This window comes from Carcharodon carcharias, chromosome 4, assembly GCF_017639515.1.
Source record: "Carcharodon carcharias isolate sCarCar2 chromosome 4, sCarCar2.pri, whole genome shotgun sequence".
Classification (NCBI taxonomy): domain Eukaryota; kingdom Metazoa; phylum Chordata; class Chondrichthyes; order Lamniformes; family Lamnidae; genus Carcharodon; species Carcharodon carcharias.
The window spans coordinates 105,991,498-106,006,115 of NC_054470.1; the positions used below are offsets into that span (position 1 = coordinate 105,991,498).

A 14,618-nucleotide genomic window follows, 5' to 3' on the forward strand; every position below is an offset into this window, starting at 1 on the left:
CAATAGTTTAATTGTCACTATTACAGAGACTAGCTTTTCAATTCCAGATTATTACCAGAGGCCATGGTGGGATTTGAACCCTTGTCCCCAGAACATTAGCCTGGGCTTCTGGATTGCTAGCCCAGTGACATTACCACTATATCACAGTCTCCCCCTTTAAATAGGGCATTTACAAAAATAAATGTTTTTGTTTCAGTTTTCCTTAAACACTTTTGCTTATTTTAAAAATGATCAGAGATGGGGAAAGACAAAGGCTATTGGGCTATGAATCATCCAAGCAGCTGACAAAGGGTCTGTGTGCTTTTCAATTGGCCAAGTGATGATGGTGTACTACAAAAATGGGTGTGCAGGGGTGACCAACATTAGGAGCTTGTGAGCAGGGAGGTTGGAGGTGGTAGGTTATGTGATGATATGTGGGGTCATGTATCATTATTGACCCTGAGATAAGCTTCTGACCACATATCTGTGCCATTACTAAGGCCACTTATTTTCCCCTCCACAACTTCTCCCGAGTTTGCCCGTCTCAGCTCATCTGCTGATGAAACTCTCAGCCATGCCTTTGTGACTGCTGGACTTGACTATTCCAATGTGCTCCTGGCTGGCCTCCCTCATTCTGTCCTGAGGTCACACAAAATTCTTCTGCCTGCCTGTGTCCTTACTTGCAGCACATCCCCCATCATACTGTGCTCACTGAACTATACCTCGATTTTAAAATTCACATCCTTATTTCTGTATCCTTCCATGACCTTGCCCCTCCCTATCTCTGTAATCTTTTCCAGCCAAGCAACACTCATATCTGCTCTCCATTAATTGTGGCTTCTTAAGTGTCCTGATTTTAATTGCTCCACCTAGTGTCCAAACCTTCTGCGGCCTAGGCCTTAAATTCTGGAATTTCCTCTCAAATCTCTCCACTCCACTTTTATTTTCCTTTAAGGTGCTCCTTTAAACCTAACTCTGATCAGGCTTTTGAACACCTGCCCTCATATGGTGGTCTGGTGTCTATTTTTGCCTTATGACACTCCTGAGAAACACTTTAGATGTTTATTACATTGAAGATGATAAGGGTGTTCAGGAGCAGAGAGACCTAGATGTATATGTGATCGTATTGGTGAGGGTGCAAAAGAGGTTTACAACAATGGTTCAAGGGGTGAGAAACTTCAGTTATGAAGATTGATTGGGGAGTTTGGGACTGTTCTCCTTGGAGAGGAAATTTGATAGAGTTGTTCAAAATCATGAGGGGGACCAGACAGAGTAGATAGGGAGAAGCTGTTCCCACTCGTCAAAGGATCGAGAACAAGAGGACACAGATTTAAAGTGATTTGCAATAGAAGCAAATGCAATCTTTTTCACACAGCAAATGGTTTGCGTCTGGAATGCACTGACTGGAATTTTGGTGGAGGCAGGTTCTATCGAGACATTCAAGAGGGCGTAGGTGATTATTTGAATAGAAACAATGTGCAAGGCTACGGGGAAAAGCAGGAGAATGGCATTAAGTCATTTGGAGAACTGGTGCAGGCATGATGGGCCAAATGGCCTCCTTCTGCACCATAACAATTCTGGCCAGGATTTTCCCCTTTGCAATTTGGGGGCAGGGCCCGGTCGCTGAGCGGAAAATGACACAGTATGATGTCGGAAGGTCCATTTAAATATTCAGGAAGGCGGGCGGACAGCGAAATCAGCTTTGACAGATGGGGAATCCCTCCCCCCCATCACAGGAAGCGCATAGTGCTTCCCGTTGGGGATGCTGCCGGGTGGGCCTTAATTGGCCCGCCCACATAAAATGACAGCAGGCCCCGTTTCAGTGGCGGGGGTTGGCTGTCCGCCCGCCGCCGAGCTGGTGGGGCCCACACGCCATCCAAGGGCAATATTCTGCCCTCTGTGATTCTGCGAAGTTGTCATCATTGAAATTTCCAGTCAGCATTGGCAAGCCACATTTTGAAAGCACCATTTTGGAATGTTTTCGACCAAACAATTGCACAACGCTTGCATTGTTTGCAGTGTTATGGAAAGTCAGAATAAAGCTTAAATTATTTATTTCAACAGTTTTTCTTCAAGTTGATTTTTGGACTCAATATCTCTTGTCCTTATAGCAGGCCCTTGGGGTCTGTTCTGAGTCGGTACCAGTGCTGAGGCAACATATTCAGTTTACTGTGATGTGAAAAAAGGATTCTATCTCACAGCATGACACAACTTTAAAATCCAAATTGTTAATAATAAGCTATTTCAATGTGCATCTGTTTTGTCACATGGTTATGGAGAAGACATGATATTATAGTTTGGGAAGGATTATTTTACCCTCATGATAATCAGACTTCTGACTTTACCAACATTTGACTTTATCAAGTCAATTACTGGGGTAAATAGATTTAAGGTGAGAGGAGAAAACTATAAAGGCGATGTGTGGGGCAAATTTTTTATGCAGAGAGTAGTGAGTGTCTGGAATTCGCTGCCAGTGGAGGTGGTGGAAACAGATATGATAGTGGTGTTTAAGAGGCAGCATGACAAATACATGTCTAGGATGGGAATAGAGGGATCCCGGAAGTGTAAAATGTTTAGTTGACGGGCAATATGATCGGTGCAGGCTTGGAGGGCCAAAGGGCCTGTTCCTGTGCTGTATTTTTCTTTGTTCTTTGTTCTTTGTACATTGGCCATTCAGACCAATTGATCTGTGCAGGAGTTTATGCTCTATGCACGGCTCCCTCACCCAATCTACATATCCTTTGAATGCTTTCATTCTCGTGTATTTAGCTGGTTTGCCCTAAATGCATCTATGGTATTCACCTAAATTTATTTATTATTCATTCATGGGATATGGGCTTCGCTGGCTGAGCCAGCATTTATTACCATCCCTAGATGACTCCATATGATAGCAAATTCCATGTTCTAAGCACTTTCCAGATAAAGAAAGTTCTCCTGATTATCTAGTTTACTGATGATTATTTCTTTTTTTAAAATCACACTCAGGCTTGCTCAATTTCGTTACAGACCAAAAGGCTGATTTTTGATGTCTTCATCAGGCACTAAAGAGCCTCCGAGGTGACCCAAGATGGAATTGTGAGCTGAAATGTTGGTTTAGCCTTAGTCTTAGGGCAAGAAGCCAGCTTAGCACAAAGTTGAAGTTTGCATTAGGAACTGCCACCCCACCACACACCCCCTGTACACCAAAGATTTTCCAAGTGCCGATTGTTACTTAAATGACTTAGATTGCTGAACATTTAGCTCTTGACCTAATATCCAGCGACCAGCTGATGGGAGAAAACAAGTTGTTGTTGAATAGTTTGACTGCTAGATAAAGGTATATCACTTTCCACTGTGCACTTGCTACCGCAGGTTTGAAGAGGACATTCTGGGACACTGTCAAGACTTCATCAACGCTTGAGCAACATGTATGCCAGGAATTCTGTAAGGACCTCACTTAAAAAGATTGAGTGCTCTGCCACTCTAGCTTATTGGGTATTTTATAGGGAGGAGAAAGGGAATACTTGATCATGGCCATCTTGCGGGAGTCCTCCTTGTTTTACAGGGTGGGTGGGGGGGAGTGGGGGGGTGTTGTTGGGAGGATGAACTGAAGTCAGGCAGAGCAGCACCAGCTGCTGCAGGAATGTAGGACATGAAGGATAGGTATATTCCTGCCACCCCAACCCTGCTTCCCCTCTTTTCTCAGAGGGTACAGGACACCCTTCCTCCTTCATCCTCTGACCCTCCTCAACCAGATCTTTAGTACTGCCTCTGAGAACCTGTGCCCCCCACCCCCCCCCTCGGCCCCTAAACCATCCTGCAAAGTGCCCCTATGTGCCAGCCAGTGCATTCCAGTGGAAGTGGATGCAAAGGACCCACTGCTCCATGAAAATTGCTTCTGATCACCTCTTGAGTATTCATCCTACAGGCAAGTTTAGTTCCAGGCAAGGTCAAGTTATGGTCATCAGAAATCATGGGCTACAGTGGTTCAAGGCAGCAGCTCATCAACGCCTTCTCAAGGGTAATTAAGGATGGGAAGTAAATGCTGACCTAGCCAACGACGTTCATATTCTGTGAAAGAATCTCAAAAAGTGTCTTGTTAGCAGAGCACCATGTAAGGTTTTCACCCTTTCACCAAAATGATCCCCCCAAAGTCCCGATTTCCCTTTCAGCCAATGGAGCAATGGTGTGAGTTGAATGCATTTAACAGAGAGCCAGATAAGTGCATTAGGGAGAAGGGGAAATAAGGATATATTGATAAGGCAAAATGATGTAAGGTAGGAGAAGGCTCAGGTGGAGCATAAACAACAGCAAAGTGTCCCACTCCAGAGATTTGAGAATTTTTAAACTGATGGAATTTGAATTCACTTCATCTAGATGACCAGTCCAGTAACAGCAGCACACATAGGATTCTACCAAATCCTCTTAACTTTGATGACATTCTACCACCTTAATAAGCAGGAAATTAACTGCTAGATCATGAACAGATGCCAGGTGGATGGTAATACAAATGTACTAATAGGAAACGAACTGTGCAAATAAAGAGGAAAACAAGATTTACTGATACAAGGGTGGGCATTGCTGCTTGGTTAAAGAGAACAGTGGCTTTTGGTATGGAACATAAGAAACAGTTGCAGACCGTATGGCCCTTCAAACCTATTCTGCCTTTCAATACAATCATGACTAAACCTCAGCTTCAACTCCACTATCCTGTCCACTTCCATATTCCTGAGAGACCAAAAATCTATCTCGGCCTTGATTATACTCTACAATGGAACACCCACGACTCCCTAGGCGAGAGAATCGCAAAGTTTCACAAAGCTCTGAGTGGACTCAGAATCAGCCATGATCATATTGAATGGCGAAGCAGGCTTGATGGGCCGAATGGCCTACTCCTGCTCCTATTCCTTATGATCTAATGAATAACTTATCCATTTTTTCCCAAATATGCATTTAACTCTAAGAACAGGAGGAAAAGTTATAATAAGGAGCAACTGTTTTGAAACAACTCAGGGTCAGCTTTTTACGGTCGGTGAGCAGGAGCGGGGCCCGCTCACCGATGTGTAAAATGACACGGGGTGATGTTGGGCGTGTGTCCCAACGCCTGCCCGCATCATTGAAATTTTCAGCCAAGATGTCTGTGCGCCCACCGACCTGTCAACAGCCTATTAAGGCCATTAAAAAAGTAATTGAAATGATTAACGGACCTGCCCGTCCAACCTTAAGGGCAGGCCAGGAGCCCAAGCAGGTTTCCGCAAAAGCATGAAAACTTATCCGCGGGCGGGATGAGGTTTCATGAGGAATTAAAAATTTTTGGGATATTTTTAAATAAAAGTAATGGACATGTCCCAGCTCATGAGATAGTGTCACATGAGGGGACATGTCAGGAATTTTTTTCTAACATTTAAAAATTTTTTATAACTTCAACTGAACTACCTGAGGCAGCACTTTGCCTCAGGGAAATCTGTGTGGTCTTTCGTGTGCAAGAGTGCACTCCCAGCTCAGGGAATTCCACCCCCCCCCCCCCCCACTGTCTGCACAGGGAGCGCACAGTGCTTCCAAGCGGATGTCATGTTGGGCGGGCCTTAATTGGCCCTTCTACATAAGATGGCGGCCCACCTGTGCCCGCTCCCGCACAACCCCCCCAACAAGGGGAAAATGCTTCTCCAGGGATTATAACAGCAAAAACTTAAAATTCAGCAATTTAAAGAAAGAAAGCTGGAGGAATAAGGTTAAGAAGGAAAGCGCCAAGTTTCTGAAATGCTAAAGAAGTTAGTAGAATGGTGAAGGCCTTTTCCCCTCAGGTGTAAACAGAATATTGTAACCTACTGTTATATGTGATTTTATGATTGGACACCACTTGTTGAACAATCCTGACTGTGCTAATAGCTACATTAACAATCATTATCAAATAATCTGTCAAACTCATAACATGACTCATTTATGCTTGCTAGAAGCGACACACATTCATAGCAAGGAACCCATTCTCTACAAACCAAAAAATAACATGTTCAAGCCTTGCACATTTTTTAAATTACCCAGGAGCTTGGGGGGCCAATAGTTCCCCACTGCTTTCTCTATGACAACACCTTGGCCAATCAAAGTTGACTTACCAACCAATCAGTGTTGATTTGCCAGTCAATCAGCATCCTTTTTCTCACACAGTATAAATTGTGGTCGCTTGAAATTTGACATTCTTGCATTTATCCTGATGAGTGCAGGACAAAAAGCTTCAGCAATATGTCTCTTTTTTCAGCAATATTGCATGTGCCTGTTTTGAGGTACAGCTTGCTAAGTATGTAAATGTAAGCAGAAGAGGGTTATTTTTATTATTCATTCATGGGATTTGGGTTTCACTGGCTGGGTCAGCATTTATTGCCCATCCCTAATTGCCCTTGAGAAGGTAGTGGTGAGCTGCCTTCTTGAACTGCTCCAGTCCATGTGCTATAAGTACACTGACAGTACTGTTAAGGAGGGAGTTCCAGGATTTTGACCCAGCAACAGTGAAGGAAAGATGATATATTTTCAAATCAGGATGGGGAGTGGCATGGAAGGGAACTTCCAGGTGGAGGTTTCCCATGTATCTGCTGCCCTTGTCCTTCTAGATGGTAGTAGTCTTGGGTTTGGAATTGGTGTGATTTAGCATTATGTGGTGATCGGAAAGTAATCATCCACATCAAGGGGAGGATGGGTTTCTAGTGGCTGCTATAAGTGAGGATCTGTAAGGCTTCATTTGGAGTAAAAGAAATATTAAAATAAAATTGTTTCATTGTGGAATTGCTTCGGCCTAAATTTTCCCATTGGCTATTTGGGGGTGGGGCCCACTCGTCAACGGGAAAATGACACGGGATGATGTTGGGAGGAACCCCCGATATCATCCCAGCCCATTTAAATCTTTAGGAAGGCGGGTGGACAGCAAACTCAGCTGTCCACCCGCTGACCTGTCAATGGCCAATTAAGGCTATTGACAGGATAATTAAAGTAGTTAAATGCCCTGCCCATCCTACCTTAAGGTTGGTGGGCAGGCCAGGAGCCCCAGCAGGCTTCTGAAAAAACATTAAACCTTGTCCACTGGTGGGATGAGGTTTCATGTCCATTTTTAAAAGCTTTAATAAAGTTTATGTACTTCTTACTAACATGTCCCATCTTGTGTGACATTGTCACATGAGGGGGACATGTTAATAATTTTTCTATTTTTCTATTTTTAAAGTTTTTTAGACTGTCAGTAATCTCCCTGAGACAGCACTTAGTCTCAGGGAGCAGTGCGCTCTTGCATGTGCAAAAGAACACACTTTGACAGATGGGGAATCCCTCCCCCCGCACAGGAAGCGTATAGCGCATAGCGCTTCCCGTCGGGCAGGCCGCTGGGTGGGCCTTAATTGGCCCGCCCACTACAAATGGCAGCAGGCCCCCGTTTTGGCGGTGGAGTTTGGCTATCCACCTGCCGCCGAGCTGGTGGGGCCCTCACGCCCACCAAGGGCAAAATTCTGCCCTTAGAATTTACAGCACTGAAGAATTGGGCATTTCAGCACAACTAGTCTGTGCTGAGTGCTTATGCTCCATACAACCCTCCTAGTTTGCCAAGTTTGCAGATGACACAAAAATAGTTGGGAGGTGAGGATGACACAAGGAGTCTACAAAGGGATACAGACAGGTTAAGTGACTGGGAAAAAATTTGGCAGATAGATTATAATGTGGGAAAGTGTGAGGTTATGCACTTTGGCAGAAAGAATAGAGGAGCTGAATATTATTTAAATGGAGAAAGACTGAAGAAAGTTGCAGCACTGAAGGATTTGGGAGTTCTTGTGCATGGATCCCAGAAAGCTAACAAACAAGTTCAATGGGTAGTAGGGAAGGCAAATTGAATGTTGGCCTTTATTTCAAAGGGAATGGAGTGTAAAAGTAGGGAAGTCTTGATAAAAATATACAAGGCACTAGTTTGACCACATCTAGAATACTATGAACAGTTTTGGTCCCCTTATCTAAGGAAAGGTATGCTGGCATTGGAGAAGGTTCATTAGGTTGACCCTGGGTATGGAGGGATTTTCTAATGAGGAGAGGTTGAGCGGCTTGGGCCTGTACTCATTGGAGTTTAGAAGAACGAGGTGACCTTATTGAAACAAAAAATTCTTAGGGGTTTGAAAGGGTAGATGCTGAGAGGTTGTTTCCCCTTGTGGGAGAATCCAGGACCAGAGGGCACAATCTCAGAGTAAGGGGGCACCCTTTTAAAACAGCGATGAGGAGGAATTTCTTAATTTCTTCTCTCAGAGTAGTCAATCTGTGGAATTCTTTACCACAAAGGGCTGTAGAAGTTGGGTCGTTAAGTATATTCAAGGCTGAGATAGACAGATTTGTAATCAGTAAGGGAATCAAGGTTTATGGTGAAAAGGCAAGAAAGTGGACTTGAGGATTATCAGATCATCCATGGTCTCAATAAACTGAATGGCCTACTTCTGCTCTTACATCTCATGGACAGGCTGGATCTATATCTATTAGAGTTTAGAAGAAAGAAATCTTATTGAAACATATAAGATCCTGAGGGGACATGACAGAATGGATGCTCTGGGGATGTTTTCCCTTGAGAGAGAAAGAGAGAGAGAGAGAGAGAGAACAGGACTAGGGGACACGGTTTAAAAATAAGGGCTTTCCCGTTTTAAGATGGAGTTGAGGAGAGTTTTTTTCCTGAGTGCCACAAGCCTGTGGAACTCTTCCCCAGGGAGCATTGGATGCAGGGTCATTGAATATTTTAAAAGCAGAGATAGATAGATTAACAAGGGAGTCAATCTAAAGTTATGGGGGTGGGCAGGAAAGTAGCATTTAGGCCACAATCAGATTCGTTATGATCTTATTGGAGGAGGAACAGGCTCAAGGAGCCAAATGGCCAACTGTTGCCCTTAATTCATATTTTTGACCACTGTTTAAGGTCTATCCCACAGTGGGAACATCTTCTCTACATTTATCCTATCAGACTCTTTAATCATTTTAAAGGCCTCTAATAATCCCTTCAAACTATTTTTTTTATCTAAAGGGAAGAGTTCCAACCTGTTCAACCTTTCCTGATTGTTACAAGCACTAACCTCTGGTATCATTCTTGTAAAGTCTTTTCACAGCTTTTCTAGTGCCTCTATCCTCATTGTAATTGAGACCAGAACTGTCCACAATTCTCCATCTTCTTTTCTAGTGAGGCTATTCAAATTTATTCCTGCATTGCAGACAAGTCCTGAGCACAATACTGAAGGAAATCACTACAAAGTTCTCTCATTCTATACTCATTTCCCAGGTAGTTGTCTGTCTGCCATCAGAAGATAAGTTCACCTCCCTTCTGGCCCTCACTTACTCCAACAACACATCATTTGCAGCATTGAACAAAAGCAGGATGTCCCAGCCATTGAAATTCTTCTTTAAGCTGATACAAAACACCACTGAAAAAAAGGTGTTTTTCAAACTGAAAAGGCACCATTTAAAGGAAATTCAAGCTTGCTTTAAGAACCAGTGTTGTTAGATATCCTGCTTTCCAAAGCAGCATAACTCATAAATGACAATCACACTGCTAAATTCAAGTGATATCTTCTGATGATATCTTCATTGGCAGGATATTAAATCAGTATAACCCCTTCCCACCATTCAAAATGCCCAGCAAAACCTGCTCAGAGAAAATGGCATATACATGCAACATAATGCCAATTTTCAGTGCTAAGTATTGAGCAAATTAGGGTTTAAGTAACTATGCCCCAACAATCTTTCACATCAATTCAGCAAACCTCCACTGCTCATTTACATAGGCTGGGCATTCTATTTCAGATAGCCAAGCTGTGAAGGATAGATAAAATTTCACCTCTCTTCTATTTTTACTTAGTTCTGTTGAAGGGTCATTCAGACTCAAAACATTAACTGTGCTCCTCTCTGCAGATGCTGACAGACCTGCTGAGTTTGTCCAGGTATTTTTGTTTTTGTGAAGGATTGAACTGGAATCCAATCTTTACACATTTATTAAGTTTTTATTTACAGACACAAATATGGCCCAACAGCCACAGTTTCAGTCTGCTCCTATATATAGAGGAAGAAGATAATCACCAGTTAATGCCCACCATCTGAATACAATTAAACACCCAATTAATACATAATTAATGAGGTGATTTGGCCTGTTGCCTGAATAAGAGTCACCTCCGTCAATAACTGCAGCACATATATACTAAAATTGGAACGATACCGACAAGATTAGAATGGACTTTGTACAAGGGTGACATGTAAATTTGTGAAGTGTTCCATAAAAAAATATTCATGTTAAAGTAAAAGTTCCAAAAAAAGTGGAAAGAAAATTGACCACAGACACTTTTGAAACAGGTAAGAATACACAATAAGACATGTGCTGTCATTAAGCAAACAATGAGATTCCTGAAGCAGAGAATTTCCTGGCCCTTCTTTCTCAGGAGTGGTTTTTCATATTGCACAAGGAAGTCACAGTGTGCCATATGATTGAGATCTGCTACTTTCCATGAGCAGGAATTTCACATCAACACCAAAGAAGAAATCTATGCCAAGGCGATTCATGAGGATGGATTCTAGCTGTTAGCAGCAAGAGACATGTGGATCCATAGGAGAGTGAGGACAGTCCAATTTACATCCACTTCTCTTGAGGAATTTTCTCCTGTTCACCAGGGGCACTTTGTGTATTAATCTGGCAAATATGGGCGTGAGCCTAAAGGACATCAATGTGAAATATCACATAGGTTCCAAGTACCAAGATACAACCAATTATGTGCTAGACTATTGCTTATTTTATATTTTGATATTACCTCATCAGGCATACCCAGTACTTGAACATTCTGTCATTTTATGGCTGTTTAAGAAAACATGAGAAGGAGGGAGCAAAAGCACGTTAGTGATTTTAAAACATTTGTGCTGCTTTCAAATATGTGTGAAATATGCCTACTCCTCCCCTGCCCCATATTAACTGTATTCATCAAAGCCTGAGGATGTGTGCCTGTGGAATTGCCTGTGTGCGTTGCTTCTGGTAACCATACCGTAGGCAGCGCAGCTAAGCTTGTCTCCTCAGAGCGCTCCAATATGATGATGCTCCATAATTTTACAGTTAAGAATAGCTCTAGTAACTGGCAAACTGGAACCAGAAGGAAGAGAAAGAATGGCTTGCATTTATACAGTGCTTTTCACTACCTCAGGACATCTCAAAGTGCAAACAAAGTACTTTTGAAGCGTAGTTGCTGTCATAATGTATGAAGCCAATTTACACACAGCAAGTTCCCAGAAACAGCAATGCGATAAATCACCATATAATCTGCTTTCGTGTTTAGTGAGAAGAGTTGCTTTGCCTCAGGCTTTGTGAAGAGAAACAAAAAGAGAGCTGCAAGAATACTTGAAGAAGAATCCTGACTAAACATAGATCTACAAACGGTAATGGAGCTAAATTGAGAAAGGCACCATAGAGCCGTAGAGTCATTATTATGGCACATGAAGGAGGCTATTTGGCCCAGTGAACTCATGCTGGCCCTTTGTAGAGCAATCCCGTCAATCCTATTCCTCCATTTTATCCCAGTAGCCCTGTAATTTTATTTCCCTCGTGCCCATCCAAGTTCCTTTTGAAATAGTTCATCGCCTCTGCTTCCAACATCCTCCTAGGTAGTGAGCTCCAGGACGTTATTGCTTCCTACGTAAAAATAGTTCTTCCTCACATCCATTTCATTGTGTGGTCAGGGTCCAGATGGGGTTTTTTGGGGCTTGCTTATTCTCCCAAAGTAAGCTCACCGAGACAATAGTTTCGTATAACTATTAGTCTTTATTTAAAGCTACAAGAGGGAATGCGATGGCGGAGTGGTATTGTCACTGGGCTAGTAATCCAGAGACCCAGTGTAATTTGAATTCAATACAAACCTGGAATTAAAAGTCTAATGATAACCATGAAACCATTGTCCATTGTCAATATAACCCATCTAGTTCACTAATGTCCCTTAGGGAAGGAAATCTGCTGTCCTTACTGGGTCTGGCTTACATGTGACTCCAGACCCACAGTAAGTGGCTGACTCTTAACAGCCTCGTAAAATGGTCCAGCAAACCACTCAGTTGTATTAAACCACTAAAATGTCTAAAAGGAATAAAACCGGACATACAACTGGCATCAACCTAGCCGCTTAAAGTGACAACAGCAAATTTAGCCATGTTGAACTTGCAAAGTCTTTCTTACCAACATTTGGGACCTAGTGTCAAAATTGGGAGAGCTGTCTCGCAGACTAGTAAAGCAACAGCCTGATATAGTCATAATCATGGAATCATACCTCACAGATAATATCCCAGACACCACCATCACCATCTGTGAGTATGTTCTGTCCCAGCAGCAGGACCCAGCAGAGGTGGTATACAGTTGGGAGGGAGTTTCCCTGGGAGTCCTCAACATTGACTTCGGACCCCATAAAGCCTCATGGCATCAGGTCAAACACGGGCAAGGATACCTGCTGCTGATTACCATGTACCACCCTCCCTCAGCTGATGAATCAGTGCTCCTCCATGTTGAACATCACTTGGAGGAAGCACTGAGGGTGGCAATAACACAGAATGTACTCTGGGCTGGGGGATTTCAATGTCCATCACCAAGAGTGTCTCGGTAGCACTACCACAAACTGAGCTGGCTGACTCCTAAATGAGATAGCTGCTAGACTGGGAGTGCGATCGGTGGTGAGGGAACCGACAAGACGGAAAAATATACTTAAACACATCCTCACTAACCTGCCTGCAGCAGATGCATCTGTATATGACAGTATTGGTAGGAATGACCACCGCACAGTCATTGTGAAGACGAAGTCCCACCTTTACATTAATGATACCCTCCATCGTGTTGTGTGGCACTGCCATCATGCTAAATGGGAAAGATTTCAAACAGATCTATCAACTCTAGACTGGACATCCATGAGGTGCTGTGGGCCAGTAACAGCAGCAGAAGTTTTGTACTCGACCACAATCTGTAACCTTATGACGTATCCTGGCATATCCCCCACTCCACCATTACCACCAAGCCAGGGTGACCAGCCCTGGTTCAATGAAGACTGCAGGAGGGCATGCCAGGATCAGCACCAGGCATACCTAAAAATGAGCTGTCAACCTGGTAAAGATAAAACACAGGACTACTTGCATGCCAGACAGCATAAGCAGCAAATGATAGACAGAGCTAAGCGATTCCACAACTGCAGTCCTGCCACATTCAGTCATGAATGGTGGTGGGCAATTAAACAACTCACTGGAGGAGGAGGCTCCACAAATATTCCCATCCTCAATGTTGAGGGAGCCCAGCTGATCAATGCAAAAGATAAGGCAGAGGCATTTGCAAAAAATCTTCAGCCAGAAGTGCTGAGTGGATGATCCAACTCAGCCTCATTGGGAGGTCCCCAGCATCACAAATGCCAGTCTTCAGACAATTTGATTCACTCCATGTGATATAAAGCAATGGCTGAAAGCATTGGATACTGCAAAGGCTATGGGAACTGACAATATTCCGGCAATAGTACTGCAGATTTGTGCTCCAGAACTTGTCGCGCCCCTAGCCAAGCTGTTCCAGTACAACTATAACACTGGCATCTACCCGGCTATTTGGAAAATTGCCAAGGTATTTCCTGTGCACAAAAAGGACAAAACCAGCCCAGCCAATTACCGCCCCCCCCATCAGTCTACTCTCGATTATCAGTAAAGTAAAGAAAGGGGTCTTCAACAGTGCTATCAAACTTGCTTAGAAATAACCTGCTCACTGATGCTCAGTTTTGGTTCCGGCAGGGCCACTTAGCTCCTGACCTCATTACAGCCTTGCTTCAAACATGGACAAAAGAGCTGAACTCCAGAGGTGAGGTGAGAGTGACTGCCCTTGACATCAAGGCAGCATTTGATCGAGTATGGCATCCAGGAGCCCCAGAAAAACTGGAGTCAATAGGAATCGGGGAAAACTCTCCGCTGGTTGGAGTCCTACCTAGCACGGAGGAGGATAGTTGTGGCTGTTGAAGGTTAATCATCTCAGTTCAAGGACATCACTGCAGGAGTTCTTCAGGGTAGTGTCCTGGGCCCAACCATCTTCAGCTGCTTCATCAATGACCTTCCTTCCATCATAAGGTCAGAAGTGGGGATGTTCACTGATGATTACACAATGTTCAGCACCATTCGCAACTCGTCAGATACTGAAGTAGCCCATGTCCAAATGCAGCAAGACCTGGACAATATCCAGGCTTGGACTGACAAGTGGCAAGTAACATTTGGGCCACACAAGTGCCAGGCAATGACCATCTCCAACAAGAGAGAATCTAACCACCGTCACTTGACATTCAATGACATTACCATTGCTGAATCCCCCACGATCAACATCCTGGGGTTCACCACTGGCCATAAGCTGAACTGGACTAGCCATATAAATACTGTGGCTACAAGAGCAGGTCAGAGGCTAGGAATCCTGTGGGGACTAACTCACCTCCTGACTCCCCAAAACTTGTCCATCATCTACAAGGCACAAGTCAGGAATACTCTCTACTTGCCTGGATGAGCTCAGCTCCAACAACACACAAGAAGCTTGATGCCATCCAGGACAAAACAGCCCACCTGACTGGTGTCCCATCCACAAACATTCACTCCATTCACCACCCACTCATAGTAGCAGCAGTGTGTATCATCTA

At 43.7% G+C, this 14,618-nt stretch overlaps 1 non-coding gene across 1 annotated transcript; it reads left to right on the forward strand.

The window, feature by feature from the left end:
* The first annotated feature begins 10,130 nt into the window (after nt 1-10,130).
* On the forward strand, nt 10,131-10,233 carry LOC121277527. Its single transcript, XR_005942903.1, has one exon. It is a non-coding gene; the product is annotated as a U6 spliceosomal RNA (small nuclear RNA).
* The last annotated feature ends 4,385 nt before the right edge of the window (nt 10,234-14,618 follow it).